We start from the raw sequence: 15,404 nt of genomic DNA on the forward strand, positions 1-15,404 counted from the left end.
AAAAATCATTTGATAAAATGTTCTCTCTCATCGATGGTTCTATCTATCTCTCCCTCTTCCTTCCCCTCTCTCTCTAATATCAACAAAGAAATTATTTTTAAAAAATCCATGTATAGTAAAAACTCTCAGCAAAGTGGAAATCAAGGGAACATACTTCAACATAATAAAGGCTGTATGTGACAAACCTACAGTCAATCTCATACTCAATGGGCAAAAACTGCAAGTGTTTCCATTAGATCAGAAAAAAAGATGATGATGTCTGCTTTCACCACTTTTATTTAACATAGTCCTGGAAGTCCTAACCACAGCAATCAGTCAAGAAGAAATAAAAGACATCAAATTGAAAAGAAAGAAATAAAACTGTCATTATTTGCAGATGACATGGTACTGTACATAGAGAACCTTAAATATTCCATCAAAAAAAAAAACTACTAGAACTGGTAAATGAATTCAGAAAAGTAGCAAGATACAAAATAAATATCCAGAAATCAGTTGCATTTTCATACCCCAATAATAAACTATCAGAAAGGGAAACAAAGAAAGCTAGCCAATTGACCATTACTTTAAAAATAATAAAATAACTAGGAATAAATTTAACTAAAGATGCAAAAAAAAACCTCAGAAAAATATGATATAGAAGAAAGAAATTGAAGAAGATACAAATCAGTGGAAGCATATACCAAGTTAATGAATATGAAGAATTAACACTATTTAAATATTCATGTTACCCAAAGCAATCTATAGATACAATGCAATTACTGTCAAGATACCAATGGTGTGTTTTACAGAACTAGAATAAATATTTCAAAATTTAATGTGGAACCACAAAAGACTCCAAATAGCCCCAGCAATCTTGAGAAAGAAGAACGAAGTTGGAGGTATCTTGCTACAAGTCCACAGTAATAAAAGCATTATGGTACTGGCATAAAAACAGACATATAGATCAATGGAACAGAATAGAGAGCCCAAAAATAAACCTATGCCTTTATAGTCAATTAATATTTGACAAATGAAGCAAAAACATACAATGGGGTAAAAATAGTCCATTCAATAAGTGGTTTTGAAAAAATTGAATAGATGCATACAAAAATAAAATAAAATAAGACCTTCTTCTACCATACACAAGAATATACTCAATAGATTCAATTCTTAAATGTTAGACTTGAAATCGTAAAAATCCTAGAAGAAAACATAGGCAGTAAAATCTCAACATTTCTTGTTGCAATATTTTTTTCTGATATATCTCCTTGAGCAAGGGAAACAAAAGGAAAAATAAACATGTGGTACTACATCAAACAGAAAGCTTTTGCACAGCAAAGGAAACCATCAACAAAATGAAAAGACAACCCAATGAACAGGAGAACATAAAAAAAAAACCTGTGGTACATTTACACAATGGAATATTACTCATCTGGAAAAAAAAAAAAAAAAAAAAGAAGGAACTCACCTAGTGTGACATCATGGATGTACCTGGAATGTATTATGCTAAGTGAAATAAGCCAGTCAGAGAAAGACAAGTACCATATAATTTCACTTATATGTGGAATCTAATGAAGAAAATGAACTAACAGCAAAATAGAGACCAACTTATTGACAGAGAGAAGACTGACAGCTGTCAAGGGGTTTGAGCAATAAAGAAAAACTCACGGACATGGACAGCAGTGTGGTGATTGCCAGGGAGAGCAGTGATGGGGAGAGGTGGCGGATTGTATAGGGAGGATAAATGGTGATGAATGGAGACTTGACATGAGATGGTGAGCACACAATACAGTGTACAGATAATGTGTTGTAGAATTCTGAACCTGAAACTTATATAATTTTGTTAACATGTATCACCCCAATAAATGCAATCAAAAGAAAAAAGAAATCTAGCTTCTTTTCATTATACTTGAAAGATCTATTCTGTCACATGACTATACCATCATTGAGTTATTAATTTATCTGTTGATAACATTTTGATTGCTTTTAGTTTTAAAATTCCAACAATGCCATAAGGAATACTTTTAAATACATCTAGAACACATAAAACATTTCTCCAACCTATAATCTTAGAAAAGAAATTACTGAGCTGTAAGTTATAAGTATTTTAACCCTTATTAACTGCTGCTAATTGTTCTTCAAAGAGGTTGAATCAATTTCCACTCCAACCCACAAAGTTTGAGAATACCCATTTGATTCTACCCTTGCCTACACTTGAGATTGTCAGACTAATTCATTTGCCAATTTGATAAGTAAGCTATTATACCTAACTTTTCAAGTGTGCATTTTCCTGATTATCAGTGTAGTTGAACTTATCATTTATTTCTTGACCTTTTGTACATTTCCAGTTTATAGTATATTTCCATGGATCCTTTTTCTCTTTCTCATTCATATATATATATATATATATATATATATATATATATATATATATATTTATGACAAATACTATATATTATATGTATATATGGTATGTTCTAGATATTTTACTTTGTTATACATGTTTCAAATATTTTTAGGGCTTAATCTCAGTTTTGTTTTTGGTATTATCTGGAAGATTTTCAATGTGATGTAATAGAATTGATCAAAGTTTTCTACTTAAAATCTTCGCTTTTGTCTGATTTGTTTAAAGTCATTAGTAATATATATATATATTATTTATCATTGATAGTGTTACAGATCTCCCTCATTTCCTTCCCTTTGCCCCCCATTACCCAGCCCTACCCCCCTTCTCAGACTTTCACCACACTATTATCTGTGTCCATGCACTATGCATATATGCATATATGTTCTTTTGTTAATCTCATCCCATCTCTCCCACACTCTTTCCCTCTGAGATCTGTCAGTCTATTCCATTCATCCATGCCTCTGAACTTATTTAGTTTGTCAGTTTATTTTGTTAATTAAATTTCTCATATAAGTGAGATCATGTGATATTTGTCTTTCTCTGGCTTATTTGGATAAGCATAATAATCTTCAGGTCCATCCATGCTATTGCAAGGGGTAAGAGATTTTTTTTTTTTCACAGCTTCATAGTATTCTATTGTGTAAATTCACCAGAGATTTTTTTTTCTAAGACTTTATTTTTATTATCTCTATTGTACTACAGCTTCCTTTATCCAATCTTCTACTGATGGGAACTTGAGCTGTTTCCAGATCTTTGCTATTGTAAATAATGCTGCTATCTTTGATAGAATCATGGAAATAGCTCACACTATTATTTCATGAGTAGAACTAGCTCAGCAATGAAGATAGAATGATCAAAATTGTATGACCAGACTCAGAATGATTATTTTCCAGAGAGAGTACTGTCAATAATATGAAAAATATGTTGCTGATTACAAGACTGATAAGTAGGCAGAACTGTAAATGCTGAAAATAATAAATATTTCCTATTCACTTTTCCTGTTTTTAAATTTTTTTAATTAATTAATTTTTGTTACAGATGTTTCTCCATTTTCCCCATTCACACCCTCCTCCCAATCCCGTGCCCTTCGTCCCGTCCCCAGCATTGTTGTCTATGTCCATTGGTTATGCATACATGCATGTAAGTTCTGTGGCTCATCTCTTCCCTCCCCCCATCATCTCTTCTGAGATTTGTCAGTCTATATCCTACTTCTATGCCTCTGTGTCTATTTTGTTCATCAGTTTGCTTTGTTCATTATATTCCACAAATAAATGAGATCATGTGATATTTGTTTTTCTCTGATTGGCTTGTTTCACTTAGGATAATACTCTCCAGGTCCCTCCATGTTATCTCAAAGGATAAGAGATCTATCCTTCTTATAGCTGCATAGTATTCCATTGTGTATATGTACCGTGGCTTTTTTATACACTCATCGATTGATGGATACTTGAGCTGTTTCCAGATCTTAGCTATATTATAAGTAGTGCTGCTATGAACATAGGGGTACATATATTCTTTCTGATTGGTGTTTCAGGCTTCTTGGGGTATATTCCTAGAAGTGGGATCACTGGGTTAAATGGCAGTTCAATTTTTAACTTTTTGAGGTAACACCACAGTGTCTTCCATAGTGTTTGTACCAGTCTGCATTCCCACCAGCAGTATACTAGAGTCCCCTTTTTTCCACACCTTCACCAGCACTTGTTGTTTGATGATTTGTTGATGGCAGCCATTCTGACAGGTGTGAAGTGATACCTCATTGTTGTTTTAATATGCATCTCTCTGATGATTAATGACGTTGAACATTTTGTTTATGCCTCTTGGCCATTTGTAAGTCCTGTTTGTAGAGGTATCTCTTTAGGTCCTCTGTCCATTTTTTAATTGTGTTCTTTGACTTCCATTTGTTGAGTTATATGAGTACTCTATATATTTTGGAAATTAACTCTTTACCTGATGTATAAACAAAATGAAAGATAAAAACCATATGATCTTATCAATAGATGCTAAAAAGCATTCAACAAAATTCAGCACCTATTTCTGATAAAAACACTCAGCAATGTGGGAATAGAGGGATAGTATCTTGACATAATAAAGGCCATATACGAAAAACCTACAGCCAACATCATACTCAATGGGCAAAAACTAAAAGCATTTCCCTTAAGAACAGGAAAAGACAGGGATGCCCACTTTTGCCACCCTTATTTAATATAGTACTGGAATTCTTAGCCACAGCAATTAGACATGAAGAAAAATAAAAGTGATCTAAATTGCAAAGGAAGAAGTGAAACTGTCATTATTTGCAGATGACGTGATATTGTACATAGAAAACCATAAACACTCCATAAAAAAAAAAATGACTAGGTTTAATAAATGAATTTGGCAAAGTAGCAGGATACAAAATTAACGTCAAGAAATTGATGGCATTCTTCTACACCAATGATGAACTCACAGAAAGAGAAACTAAAAAAAATCTCATTTACCATTCCAGCAAAAAAAAAAAAAAAAAAAAAATACGATACCTGGGAATAAACTTAACCAAAGAAGTAAAGGACCTCTTCATAGAAAACGAACTATAGTTCATTGAAAAAAGAAATAGAGGAAGATATAAAAAAGTGGAAGCATATCCATTGTTCATGCATTGGAAGAATTAACATAATTAAAATGTCCATACTACCCAAAGCAATCTATAGATTCAATGCAATCCCCATCAAAATACCTATGACATATTTCACAGAACTAGCACAAATACTCCAAAAGTTTATATGGAACAAAAAAAGACCCTGAGTAGCCATAGAAATCTTGAAAAAGATGAAAAAAGTAAGAGGGATCACAATACCGGATATCAGGTTATATAGTACAAATCCACTGTAATCAAAATAGCCTGATATTGGCACAAGAACAGGCATATAGATCAATAGAACAGAACAGAGAACCCAGAAACTGACCTAAGACAATATCTTTGATCAATATTTGACAAAGGTGGCAAGAGCATACAGTGGAGTAAAGACAGCCTCTTCAATAAATAGTGTTGGGAAAATTGGAAAGCTACATGCAAAACAGTGAAGCTAGATCACCAACTTGCACCATACAAAAGAATAAACTCAAAATGGATAAAAGACTTAAATGTAACTTGTGAATCCATAAAAATTATAGAAGAAAATGTAGGCAACAAAATTTCAGACATCACATGCAGCAGAATTTTCACTGGTACAACACCTAAGGCAAGAGAAACAAAGGTAAAAATGAACACATGGGACTACATAAAACTAAAAAGCTTCTGCACAGCAAAAGAAACAACCATCAAAATGGAAAGGGAATCCACTATATGCGAGAGCGTAATTGCCAACTATTCACTTTTCTTTGTACATGTTTTATGTATAGGATACATTTGATTGATGAGCTTTAAAGTTGTTACAGGAAATGTTTAGAGCAGATACAGAAAACAAAATCTATAGTGTCTATAAAACCAGACTCATATAAAAAGATTTATTATCCTGAACTTTCACTCTAAATATTCTAATTTTTTTAATAATTAAAGTTAAACGTACTTATAAAGCAAAAGGGAAAAGATAACTGTGATGTGGCAACATTATTAAAATCTTGGAGTTTGAAAATAATTTGTGGAACTAGCACTATTTTTGGTTCCTTTTAGAAATGATTTTGTTTCTGTCATTTTATTGTTTTCCTTATTCCATTGCCTTGAGGATTAAATACAACCAAATTCTGCTCAACTTTTACAGTAATAAGCTAAATTATTTTTAGTTCCAAAATAATTTAAGTGAAGGTTAAGTTAATTTGGGTATTTTAAAGTTAGTTGAGTTTATCTGAGGTCTATGCATGGAGGAATTTATTTAAAAGATAGAATGATATTTTAAAGTTCTTTAACTCATATGATTTGTTTTCAATAAACATGGATAACTTTATATATGTAGTTAAAAATTTCTTTTTAAAATGTGTCAGTTTATCTTTACTCCTTTGGTGGTTTTGTCAGTTTCATGAATTAAAAATATCTATTTGGTATGATTGCCTCAAATTTATTATTCCAGTCTTATCAAAATTATTTCTCCAGGTGTAAGCCTTTGTTGAGTAGGCTTCTCAAAGTTAGCATTTCTAAAACTGACTTTCCAGTTTGTCCTACCCCATCCTCAAGCCTGCTGTTGCCTTAGTCTTTCCTGCCTCAGCATTAAGCACTACATTCTCTCAGTTGTCCAGGCCACGTGTGGCATCATTCTCCCCCTCACGCTTTCTTACACCACACATCACCATCTATATGAAAACTATCACCTCTTCCATTACATGTCTAGAAGTAAACACTTTTCGCAGTGATCACTGGTACCATCCTGGCCCAAACACTCTTCAGATTACCAATATATGACTTATAGCTATAATTTCTTAACTACATTTGGAGTTTAGCAATGTTTTGAGGTGAGGACTTAAGGAAATGATGAACAGAGGTACTAAAGTGTTTGTACGACATGTCTGTTTCCCATTCAGAAGAGTACATTGGTCAAGAAAGCAACTTAAGTGTGATGGTTAATTTTATATGTCAATTTACTAGACCATGGGGTACCCAGATTTTTGGTTAAACATTATGAGAGAGCTTTTGTTTGTTTGTTTGTTTGTTTTTATGACTTTAACACTTGAATCAGATTGCCCTCTCTCATGTGGGTGTCCTGAATTAGACAAAAGATGGAGTAAGGGAGAATTCTCTTTCTCTGCTTGACTGTTTTGAGTTAGACCATAGGTTTCTCCTGCCTTCAGACTTGGACTCAGAATAAAACTTATACCATTGACTCTCCTTATTTTCAGGCCTTTGGACTTGGAGTGAAACTATACCATTGGCTCTTCTGAGTGTCCACCTTCCTGATTGCAGATCTTGACACTTAATAGCCTCCATAACCATGTGAGCCAATTTTTTATAAAATCTATTTCTCTGTCTCTTTCTTAAGGAGTCCTATTTCTGTTCAATGTGAGGAAAATATTCCTTAGAATTAGAATGTTTCCATTAAAAAAGGGAGGGCTATTTAATGAGGTTGTGGGCAACTTGTAACAAAACATTTTCAAGTAAAAACAGAGTGTCCCCTCTGTTAGGCAGATATGGTAAATGGGATCCCATATATATCTAATGGGTAGATGAAGAAATGGTGCTATTAAATTTTATCCTTTTTTTCTTCAGCATATATACTGAAAATAAAACATCCAAATTAGCAAACAAAAAGAGACAGCATAGCATTGTGCACATAACAGATGGCCAATAAATGTATGTAGAATCAATAGATTAACAATTCTAACATGTTACAACACTCAAGGGATCATAGTGACATCATTTTCTCCATCATCTATGAAGGATTTAGATGTTCACGATTACATTATTCATATAAACTTTTTAAAAAATGTGTGTTTTTATTGATTTTAGAGAGAAAGGGAGGGAAAGGGAGACAGAGAGAGAGAGAGAGAGAGGTGTGAGAGAGAAACATCCATTGGTTGCCTCCCATATGCACCCCAGCTGGGATTGATCCTATAAATTGAGTATGTGTCCTGATCAGGAATTGAGTGTGTGCCCTTCCGGTGCATAGGACGATGCTCAACCAACTGGGCCACATTGGTCAGGGATAGAGTACATAATTCTTTATTTGGAGATTATAAATTCTGCCCCTATACTTTTGGAGCTAAATTATTTCTTTTTTCTTTTTGCTATATAATTCACATAAAGTATGGCCTGATAAGTCCCAAAGTTTTAGTGTTGAATTCACCAGCTAAGTGTATGTTCTGTACAAAATAGATTAGAATGCTGGAATCTTTTTGTTCAGGAAAATACCCCATGTAATTCAGTACTTGTATTTTTTTTTACATTTTGTATGGAAAGAAATTTCACATAATAGCTGGTGAAATCCAATAAACTAGATATGTTGGGGATTTTCCACAGTCCTTTGAAAATATGTGATGTGTAAATAAACATTTTCTTTTTGTGTATACCTCTGTCTACATAGTGTTTTGAAGTCTTAAAGTAATGAAATTAAATTATTTTCTAAATACTTTTAAGTAAAGTGGCTAAAAATCCCTTATGTGTAGATATTATTACCTGATATTAAGCTTATATCCGTATAATTGCTCTTGAAAATTATGTGTTAGATAATCAGGCTTGGGGTTTTTTTTGTGTGTGTTAGTATTTATGAGTAGTTTGGATGACTGTTTGGAATACAAAAATTTGTACAAACTACCCCTATGACCTCACAATCAAATGTCCTATGTTTCCCAAATCTTACGTAACTGAATGCCATAAAGACAGTCTCTGACACTTTGTTTTACCAAAATTTTTGATGATGGGATTCTGTGAGTATTCTCTTGTAGTGATATTTCTTTTTTTTTTTAGTTGTAAATTTTAATCTTTATTTGATTCATTTTTTTCCAACCATCCTTTAGATTGGCCTCTTTTCATGTGCTTAGTTTCCCCGAACTTCAGAATACCATATAGTCTTTCAATTAAAACAAACTAATACCACTCTTATTTGGACAATTTCACAATTGTTGAAAGAATTATAGTATTATGGGTTGTTGTAAAATGGGGCTAATAGTCATCTGTTTTTCTTATTAGTAGGTAATTTTGTGTAATGGTTAGATAGTACTCCTATCTTTTTCAGGAGTACTCCACTGAACTCAACAAGTCCCTTCAGCAAACTTGTCACTGAGTAACCCCCAAGAGAATGATTGAGAGTGTTAGAAACTTCTGTGGGCGTTAAAAGATTGTAAAGGATCATCTTCACCTCTAGACTTTGACAGTCTTAATAAAGGCTAAAGAAACACATTGAAGAAGCACAATATTTTAGGGCTAGCTCATCTCCCCTGTTATTTTATGGATAAAAAAATTAAGGGTAGTCCTTAGTCATTTCTGCTGTCATTAATCTTTATCAGAGGAGCATCCTAGTCAGTAACTGAGCTCTCAAGAAAACTACAAAAAAAAAAAAATCTGTCTGCCACCTTATTCATTACTATTCTGTACTATTATTCTCGAGAAATAAAAAGGAAAAATTCAGAAATAGGTAAAGTGGAACAGACACACAATAATGCCATGTCAACATTTATTTATTTCCTGCCATAATTTATTTTATTATGGACAAAATAAAAAAATTAAAAACTAGAGAATTTTAAAAACAGTACTTACAAAGAATTCCATGGTGAGATGGTAGATCTCACTTGTCAAACTGGAACTGGAGACAGTACAATCTACATCTGTGATTATTTGCTTGAGTACACCATCCATTATCCTAGATCCTACATTAATCATTTTATTTCTTGCCTGACATGTCATTCCAACTTCAGAACAGAAAACACCCAGTTTTTATTTATCTCGTGATTTCCACAGACCTTATTAGTTTTAATAGATGCTATTTATTTTAAACACAACAAGCCCTACCTTGTAACTGTCATGTGTTGTAAAAATCTGTGAAATTTTTTAGTTATTTAGAATTTAGAATGAGTTTTCCCAAAATGGACAATGCTACAAATACACGTTATATTTTTATGGCTAACAGTGAAATTTCATCTTCTTCATGATGCACTAAACTTGTATTTCTAAAAGTAACACTTATTTTTTATGCTAATCATCATTTATAATCTTGCTCCCATAAGTATAAGACTTTCCCAGCCATCTATCCAACAACGTATTCTCAATATATAAAAAAATATTGTATCCAAGTACAATAAATGCCAGCTATTATGGATTTAATAGTGGTGGCAACACTGTTTCTGTTCCCCAAAAGCATATAGTCTAGCACAGATGACATGAAGCACTAGGCAAAGCAGGGTTAGGACTGTCTAGCCCCCTTCACTGCAGCGTGACGCACACATTGGTCAAGGACAAGGCAGGAAGCAGAGATCAGTGCAGAGGCTGTTATAAGAATTCAAGAGAGAGATGGTGTTGACAAAGGAGACAAACACCAATGAAAATGGTTTTAAGAGACATTAAGGAAGAAAAGGAATCCAAGATGACACCCAAAATGTTGGCTTGGGTAACTGCTGGACAGTTTATATTTTAACTACATTTTAATAAGAGACATTATCTTTTCATAACAGTAAGTAACTGAGCCCAAGACAAGCAGTTATCTGGTTAGGATGATCAATTAAAGCGGTGGTTCTCAACCTTCCTAATGCCTCAACCCTTTAATACACTTCCTCATGTTGTGGTGACACCCAACCATAAAATTATTTTTGGTGCTACTTCATAACTATAATTTTGCTACTGTTATGAATCATAATGTAAATATCTGATATGCAGGATGTATTTTCATTGTTACAAATTGAAAAGAATTAAAGCATAGTGATTAATTACAAAGACATTCTATTATTATATATTATGAAATGTTTATTTCTAATTACAAATAAATAAAATTTTGTCTTGAAGCATGGTGTAGCATGGGTAACAGTCTTAATATAACAACAGTAAATTACATTGCTACATTTTGCGACAGTATGCATAAAAAGCCAACGTCCGTGCAAAGGTTGAGATTGCTTCTTTCTCACCAGAAATTCTCCAGGCAGTCTTTGCAAGAGCACAATGAAGATCACCTGCCACAACAAGTCTACTTCTGTATTTAGACTTGATAATTAACAAGCTAGAAAACCCTGTTTCACAAAGATATGTTGTTGGAAATGGAAGAAGGCGCAATACAGTCTCAAACAGAACAGGACATGACTGCAAACACTTGACCCAGAATTTTGTAACTGGCATTGTAGATAAATCAGTTTTTGCTGCATCACTGTTAATAAGTTTAATAAACTCCTCTTGTGCTGTCTCAGGAACATCTTCAACTTTGTGAATGGGCTTCTGGCAAGTGCAAATGGGGTGTCAGGTAGATTTGGAAAGTACAATGAAATTTTGTCTGCAAGCATGTGCAAGTGTTCTTTCACAAAAATTATCATCCTAATCCTTTTGTCTGGTTCAATGTCATGTTCCTCAAAGAAAGCAGATAAGGTAGGCAATGTGTAAATTTTATTTTCATCCAATTTTTCTTTTTGCCAAAGCTGAAGTTTCATTTGGAAGTTCAGATCTTTTCAGACAAATAGAGGCATATTGCATTTGGTCCTTGCAGTGATAAATTTAACTCATTCAAGATGGCAAAGATGTTAACCAAGTAAGCTATTTTCTGCAGTTCACTTTTATCACTGAAAAGTGCTTTTAACTGCGGTCTTGCTTTCTGATTACAAACATTTTGAGTTTGTCATGAAGCTCAAAAATACATTTTAAAACTTTTCCTATCTCACTTCAGTGTGAAATAGCAGAGCATTGTTCGGCACATCTAACTCGTTGCACAGTTGTGAAAACAGTTGACTGTTTGAAGTCCTCACCTTTACAAAATTGACAGATCTTATGACGCTCTTCATTACTTCTTGTAACTCTTGTGGCAGCATCTTCATTGCTAATATTTGCCGATGAATCACACAGTGAGTTCCGACGAATTTTGGTGACTCGTTCAGTACCAAATATTGAAATCCAATTCGACATCCTAGTATAGCTGGAGCACCACCTGTGCAAACACCACAAACATTTTCCCAAGAGATCTTATGCTCTCTCAGAAATGAACCGTGTCAAATACATCACATGAAGTAGTTGTTGTTTCAAGTGATTTGCAAAAAAAAAAAAAAAAAAACCAAAAAAAACACCTCATCTTTAAAGTCGCCATCATTAATATACCTCACATAAACGAGTAACTGTGAACAGTTTGCACCATCCGTAGATTCATCAAGCTGGATGCTAAATATCAGAAGTGGAGCAGATTTAATTTTCTGGATTACCTGATCAAGAATATCAGCAGATATGTCATTTATTCTTCTGCAGACACTGTCATTAGATAAGAAAATTGCACTCAATTTTGTAACAAATTGGTCTCCGATCATAACTCGAACAATGTCTTTGGCCTCTGGCAATAGTAAATCCTCAGCAGTGGTGTGAGGTTTCATAGCTCTGGTGATTCAGAGTGCCAGCAAATATGAAGCTTCAGTGACTGCTACGTTTTGTTTGTGGTACTTGCCACCAGTGTCAAGTCTGGCTTTCTTGAGTTCATCAGCTTTGCTTCTAAAATAGTTGGTATCCTTGCCGGTAAAGCTTGAATGCTTGCTATTAAAATGGCGTTTTAGTTTGTTAGGCTTCATAGATTTGGCTGATAGAACTTCACAACAAATAACACATTGCAGTTTCTCAATTCCTGCTGTAATTATTGAGGTAAAACCATACTGTAAAAAATCCTCACTATATATTTTTTTCTTAATGTTCTTCTCTATACGATCCATTGTCATAGGATGGTTTGCTAATGAAAATCATATATAACAATAGCTTTAATAATACAAAAGATGATACATGGCATAGTTTAGTCAATACAGTTCATTAATTTCCTATGATTTACCATTCTGTGTTTTTTTTTTTTTGCATACCTGTTACTATTCTCATCAACCAAGCTGAATATTAAAAGACCAATCAGCATTCAGATTAAGTTCCCATGGTATAGATACTTTTTTTTTTTTTTGCAGTAGTTGATGATTTTACAATACATGATTTTACATTTACCCAGTAATTATAATTCATGAAGTGTCGTTTTACCTCCAATACTGCTGCTTCTAACACAGTAGCTGCTTTTAACAGAGTAGCTGGTTTCTATAGAGTAGCTGCTCTTTACACATGTGTGACTGGTCCACATAAGTAATTATGGCACCAACCCCGTCAGATACACCTGTATGTGACGGGTTGGTGTGATGATGTCATCACGCTGGGTACTTGTATGTGGGTGTATTTGTATGTAGGCTTATCTGCAAGTGGGCAGACCTGCTGGAGATGGATAGAGGAGTGGCGTCTCGGTTCCTAAGACCATCGGAAATACGTGTTTTCTGATGGTCTTAGGTGACCCCTATGAAAGGTTGAGAACCGCTGATTTAAAGGGAACGTCTCACTGCTACCAAGTTTTTCCTATAGATTTACTAATCCCTTGATTACTAGTTCTATCATTTATGTATTAAAATTATGAGATTTATTCCTGATGGAACTCAGAATTATTATCAGGTTGAGATCACTGCATTAGTTTCAATGGATTGTCTCTTCTCAAATATAAGACAAACCAAGCATTTATTATGCTTTTCATCTGGCCATGGTGTTTATAATTGTTCATAATCATTAACTACTTAAGCAATGGGGCCACTCAGCTTGACCACTGAAGCAATAAGCAGCTCCCCCACCCAGGAATACCCAATATATCAATACTTTGTGCAATGAAATAACTTGATACTTAAGATATATTTAACTTTCATGTGTTTCTTTGCATTTTTTCCTCCTTATAATTTATGGCAAGTAGCTAAGCTGAACATGTGATATTTCATATTAAATTATAATAACCTACTTTCTTAATAAGTTTTCAAGTAAATGATTCACAACTCTCTTTGGGTACAAACTTCTATATCTCGTCTCAGAATTTTTGGCAGACTAAGGTATCTGGGAAATAATATGTATCTATTTTATTATGCTCATATTTACCTAGGTACAGCAGCAAACTTTTATGTAAGATTGAGCTTTGTATTTTATTTTTACTTTCACTTTATTTTCATATAAGATTGGGCTCATGATTTTTGCTGAACACTATCCAACTTCCTTTCCTGTAAATCTAACTTTTAGTACAAATTCCATACCTTTAGTTTGTTTATTATTTCAGACATCTCAATCATTTCATGTTGAATGTTATTCTTTTGGCAATACATTTCTATCTTAATATTTTAGAGTCTGAATGGCAGTCGGTCCCTTGTGGTTTTGACACATGACTTGTTCAAACATACAATTCCTTCACGTCCTAGTACATCCCATCTCTCCAATTGTCACTCCAATTCTTGCAGCTCATTAGAATATGTTTCTTTTATTCCTTATCACATTTTTCCTTTCGTTCGGTACTTTGTCAGTCAGAAAATGATTCACTGAATTTATTTCTCCAATGTAGTGTAATTTGACACAGTGTTGCATGTTTCTAACACCTTTCCCTCTATTAATGCTGTTCCCTTGTTACCTTATTTATCATTCATATTTATTTGACAGTTCTCTAAAAGAAAACCATTTTTCTGCATTTATTATTGCCTTTTTCAACCACTGTCAATTTAAATTAGTGCCTAAGATTCTGAGAGAGAAACTTATCTTTTGTTAATAGTAATGAAAACCTAATTAACTATTTTATTGGATTCTTCTGAGAAAAAAAATAGTTTAGGAGGAATAACTGTTCATTCACTGTTTTTTTTTTTTTTAAAGAAAGATTTAATTTGAATAATCAAAACTTTTTCAGTAGGGAGTCCATTAAAAGCACATGTAGTTATTTCTTTCAACAGCAATACAAAAACAACAAAAACAAACCTATTTTTAGCTGTCTGAGATTGCTGGGTTTAGAAGGAGAAATGATTTAAACCTAGTTAGGAATTTATGAGATTTGGGAAATGAGCCATCAATGTTAACAGAAGCTTTTTCCTGATCCCCATTGCTGGTTACTTCCCACATTCAAATCAGCAAGCCTGTCTATTTTGAGCTCATATAATATAGGAAAAAATAGTCTAGTTAAGGATTTAATTTATCTTTGCTTATGTCTGTCAGTCCATGTATACTGTATCTCAGACTAAAGACATTGTCTGGCTGTCACTAAAGTTAACTCGAGTAGTGAGTCATTAGGACAGGAAGCACACTTTTTTTACGATCTTCAGAGCTTCCATGAGTAGCCCCAGTTGCCACTACCTAAAAGCAGTGAGAAGCCCATTTTATACTAACGGTTGTTTTCATCTTCCTAAAGGTAAGCAAGTGATAATATATCTATGGAAATCAATCAGTAATCCTGTTTTCTGTATCTAGAGTGGTGTTGAAACTATAGTAACATGAAAACAGTGCTAAACCTAGAATAACAGGTGTTCAGTTTGAGTCTCTGCTTCACCATGTACTAACTATATGACCTGGGACAAGACAACTAACTTTTGGAATCATTGTTTTTCATCAATAACAAAAACTAATTTC

Source organism: Molossus molossus, unplaced genomic scaffold, assembly GCF_014108415.1.
Source record: "Molossus molossus isolate mMolMol1 unplaced genomic scaffold, mMolMol1.p scaffold_m16_p_7, whole genome shotgun sequence".
In the NCBI taxonomy this organism is placed as follows: domain Eukaryota; kingdom Metazoa; phylum Chordata; class Mammalia; order Chiroptera; family Molossidae; genus Molossus; species Molossus molossus.